The sequence below is a fragment of the Bison bison genome, unplaced genomic scaffold (assembly GCF_000754665.1).
Source record: "Bison bison bison isolate TAMUID 2011002044 unplaced genomic scaffold, Bison_UMD1.0 scf7180017864369, whole genome shotgun sequence".
Lineage (NCBI taxonomy): Eukaryota > Metazoa > Chordata > Mammalia > Artiodactyla > Bovidae > Bison > Bison bison.
In genome coordinates, this window is record NW_011494941.1 from 1,215,664 (window position 1) to 1,220,945 (window position 5,282).

Below are 5,282 nucleotides of genomic sequence, written 5' to 3' on the forward strand. Positions count from 1 at the left end.
AGTCTTCTCTTGTGTTGTTGGAAGAGGGTGTTTGCTATGACCAGTGCATTTTCTTGGCAAAACTCTATTAGTCTTTGCCCTGCTTCATTCCGTATTCCAGTGAATAATAAAACAAGCAAGTGAATGAATGAATGACTACCTGGGATGGCACTCATGAACACTTCAGGAAGAGTTAATGATAATTTTAAATATCGTCAAGTCAGAGTCCTCACTGGAGGAGGCCTGCTCTATTGATATTTATTAGATACAAGACACGGCTATGGGGTTTCATCTCTTGGCAGCAGTGTCCCAGACTAGCCCAACTCTTCTTTTTTCACAAACTACAGTTCCTTAGGAACTACAGTCTGCTTTACTGTTTAAGATGAATTCTAAGTTTGCTGTTGGCATTCTGTCTCCCCAGCCTAGACTGTTTCCTCCCCTCAGACATTGTTTTTTTCTGATCTTTTGTCCCCTCTTCAACAATGTTAACTGGCCTTTCTCTCCCATCTTAAATTGTTGGGCAGTGTAGTGGGTTTTCCCTTAGGAGAGAATATCTTGGGTTGATCCAATCAGGATAGAAGTAAAATTTTGATTAAGACAAAATTCAGGTGGACAAATAAAGAAATTTTAGTCCCATTCTTCAGACTATACAGTAGTATCTTTCATATGTATTAGCTCAACTCTTCATGTTAACACTGTGAAATAATAGTAATAGCTACCACTTACATTGTGCTTATATGCCAAGTCCAAAGCACTTTGCTTGGCATTATCTAATGCATATACTAATTAATGGTCCTAAGAAACAAGGGCTTTTATTAAACCCCATATGTGGTTTAAGAAAATGAGATTCAAAGAAGTTAAATAACTTGCCCAAGGTCACACAACAATAGTCATCGTGGAGCCAGGATCCAAAACAGAGAGTTGGGGTCCACCATCTGTGCTCTTAACCAACAAGCTGTAATAACCCAGTATGCTATTATTTGGCTATTAGAGGTTATTGTTATCTCCATTAACAGGTGAAGGGATCAGGAAAAAAGTAATTTTTCTCAATGTCATAGAGTTAGTAAATGGCAGAGCCCATATTTGAACCCAATCTAAACCACCTATCAAACTACCCATGTACATAGACACGGGGTTGTTCTCAAATGCATCTCAAATTAAGCATGTCCAGAAATACAGTATCCCAAACCACTCTACCTTTAGGAGTCTCCATCTAAGTAAACAGAATCTCCAGCTACCTCATGCTCTACATCCAATCAGTCACCTATTTTCACTGATTCTCCCTCCAAAGTAGATTACAAAATCTGTCTCTTATCCCTGTCGCAATGCCAGCCATCCTTTCTTTCTAATCTATTGCAATAACCTTTTAATTGCTCTGTTTCTACATTTGCCCACTTTGGGCTTCTCAGACAGGTCAGTGGTAAAGAATCCACCGACCAATGCAGGAGACCCAAGAGACATGGGTTCCATCCCTGGGTCAGGAAGATCCCACGGAGAAGGAAATGGCTGCTCATTCCAGGATTCTTGCCTGGAAAATCCTATGGACAGAGGAGCCTGACGGGCGACAGTCCATGGCGTTGCAGTGAGTTGGTCATGACTAAGTGAATGAGCGCACACACACACACACAATTTTCCACACAACAACCAAAATGATTTTTTTTTAACATAAATTTGATTATGTCATTTACCTGCTTTTTAAACTTTGAGGCTTATGATAAAATTTAAAATCCTGCCTAATATGGTCGCTAACTAACTCTCCAGCTTATTCCCCACCTTGTTTGTGCAGTCTGGGGACATTGGCTTTCCCTCTATTCCTTATAGATGTTAAGTCCCTTCCCAATTTGGGGTCTTTCTTTATATGCACTGCCCCTTTGATTATGTTCTTTCCCCCTTTAATACTTCTATTTTTAATGGCTTTATAGAGATGTAATTTACACACCACAAAATATACTCAAGTACACTGAAGTGTACAGTTCAATGGTTTTAATATATGCACAGTGATGAGCAGTCATAACCACAATTTTAGAACGTTTTTATCATCCTCAAAAGAAACCTGAAAATATATACGCATATACATATACAACTGAATCATTTTGCTGTTCAGCAGAAATTAACATAACACTGTAAATCAACTATACTTTAATAAAATATTTTTTTAAAAAAAGAAACTTGTACACTTTAGCTGCCATTTCTATTTCCTCCAATCCCTCCAGGCCTAAATAGTCACTAATCTATGGATTTGCTTATTCTGAATATTTCATGTAAAGGGAGTTGTACAATATATGGTCTTTTTTGACTAACTTCTTTAACTTGGGCAATGTTTTCAAGGTTCATCCAAGTTGTAGCATGTATTAATCTTTCACTTTTTTCTTTCCAATTATTACTCCACCTTAGGGGTACACCACATTTTATTTAGTGACATTGAGTTGTTTCCACTTCTTGGTTGTTATGACTAAAGCTGCTGTAAACATTTGTTTCATGAAAGGGACATTAGCCTTTTTTCAGAGTGAAATGAAAATTTAGAGTTAGAATTGGAGGAGTGATGATCTAACTTCATTTTTTAAAGAATCATTCTAGCTGGGTTTTTTTGTTTGTTTTGTTTTTACTTTTTATCTTGTACTGGGGTATAGCCAATTAACGATGTTGTGATCATTTCAGGTGAACAGCGAAGGGACTTGGCCATACATATACACATATCCATTCTCCCCCAAACATCCCTCCCATCCAGGGCTGCCACATAGCATTGAACAGAATTCCATGTGCTATACCCACGTAGGTTCTTATTGATTATCCATTTTAAATATAGCTGTTTGTACATGTCCATTCCAAACTTCCTAACTATCCTTTCCCCCCATCTTTCCCCCTGGCAACCATACATGTACTTTCTCAGTCTGTAAATCTCTTTTTGTTTTATAAATAAGTTCATTTGTATCATTTCTTTTTTCGATTCTACCTATAAGGGATGTCATACGATCTTTCTCACTCTGGCTGTTTGAAAGTAGATTGGATGTGGGCAAAGGTACAAGGAGGGAATCTAGTTTAGAGACTATTGCAGTAATCCAGGAGAAAGCAGTTGTGGGTTGATTTAAGGCAGTAGTGAATAAAAGTGATGACAGAGGTCAAATTCTGGAGATACTTTGAAGGTAGAACCATCAGAATTTGTTGACAAGATGGATGTGTAGGAGGAGAAAAAGATAGACATCAAAGATGACTCAGGACTTTTAGCCTGAGTAACATTTGCTCAAATTCTAATAGGTTATTAACTACTAACTAATAGGTCCATGTCCAATACTGAACTCCTGATCTTCACTCCCGAGACCTGCTTCCTCTCAGTTCTTCTTACCTATGGATGACAGCCCCTTCCTTCTAGTTACTCAGGATAACTAGAGTAACTTGAGCAATTAGGACTTGAGCAAACTCTGGGAGACAGAGGAGGACAGGGAAGCCTGGCATGCTGCAGTCTATGGGGTCGCAAATAGTTGGACACAACTTAGTGATTCAACAACAACCTATTAGTTATTCAGGATGGTTATTAGTTAATAACCTATTAGTTATTCAGGATGTCAAGTAGACAGATGTATATGATAGATATCATTTTATTTATTCTTATAACATCAAATAAGATATTACCAATTTTTTATTCATTCAGTGAACAGTTAGTGAATGCCTAGTATGTATAACGTAGATAGCATATTCAAAAGCAGAGACATTACTTTGCCAACAAGGGTTCATTTAGTCAAGGCTATGGTTTTTCCAGTGGTCATGTATGGATGTGAGAGTTGGACTGTGAAGAAGCTGAACACTGAAGAATTGATGCTTTTGAACTGTGGTGTTGGAGAAGACTCTTGAGAGTCCCTTGGACTGCAAGGAGATCCAACCAGTCCATTCTAAAAGAGATCAGTCCTGGGTGTTCTTTGGAAGGAATGATGCTAAAGCAGAAACTCCAGTACTTTGGCCACCTCATGCGAAGAGTTGACTCATTGGAAAAGACTCTGATGCTGGGAGGGATTGGGGGCAGGAGGAGAAGAGGACAACAGAGGATGAGATGGCTGGATGGCATCACTGACTTGATGGACGTGAGTCTGGGTGAACTCCGGGAGTTGGTGATGGACAGGGAGGCCTGGCGTACTGCGATTCATGGGGTCGCAAAGAGTCGGACACGACTGAGCAACTGAACTGAACTGAGTATGTATAAGGTGCCACCTGTAAATATCCAATAAAGATAATCTAACTCTCTTTATGTCTCTGACAGTATTTTACATACTGTCAATGAATCAGTGAAAACAGCAAGGGGTCTGAAGACATGAATGTTAATTCCATCTCAGTTCCAATTGGTTATATGATTTTGAGTAAGTATCTTCATTAGTTTCTTCATCAATTTCTTCATCTTTAAAATGGGGGGGGGGATGGGTTGTGCAAGATAATAACCAAGATCCCTTTCCCAGCTCTAAAACTCTTTTCCGTTTGCTTATCTTAACTGAAACCTAGTTTTCCCCAGTCTACATCATTTCCCTGAAAGTTTGCTGGGGAAGGAAGCTACTTCTTCTTCTCCTGTTAATTCACTCAGCAAAAAAATAAGAGAAGTTGGACTATATGGTCACTTTCATACCTTTGTTTCTCTTCCATGAATGTAACAATCTCTTCTTTAAAAAACAAATAAATGGGACTTCCCTGGTGGTCCAGTGGCTCAGAATCCACCTGCTATTGCAGGGGATATGGGTTCAATCCCTGGTCTGGGAAGATTTCACATGCCATAGGGCGACTAAGCCTATGTGCCACAACTGCTGGGCCCGCACATCCCAAAGCCTGTGCTCTTCTACAAGAGAAGCCACCACGAGGAGAAGCTTACACAACACAGCTAGCAAAGAGTACCCACTTGCAACAACTAGAAAAGGCCCACACACAGTGACAAAGACCCAGTGCAGCGAAAAAAATAAATATTTTTAAGTGGATCTTTTTATTATTATTACAAGAGTAATACATATAAATTTAAGTCTGAATTTGGTAATAAGGAGTTCATGATCTGAGCCACAGTCAGCTCCTGGTCTTGTTTTTGCTGACTGTATAGAGCTTCTCCATCTTTGGCTGCAAAGAATATAATCAATCTGATTTTGGTGTTGACCATCTGGTGATGTCCATGTGTAGAGTCTTCTCTTGTGTTGTTGGAAGAGGAGGGTTGCTATGACCAGTGCATTTTCTTGGCAAAACTCTATTAGTCTTTGCCCTGCTTCATTCCGTATTCCAAGGCCAAATTTGCTTGTTACTCCAGGTGTTTCTTGACTTCTTACTTTTGCATTCCAGTC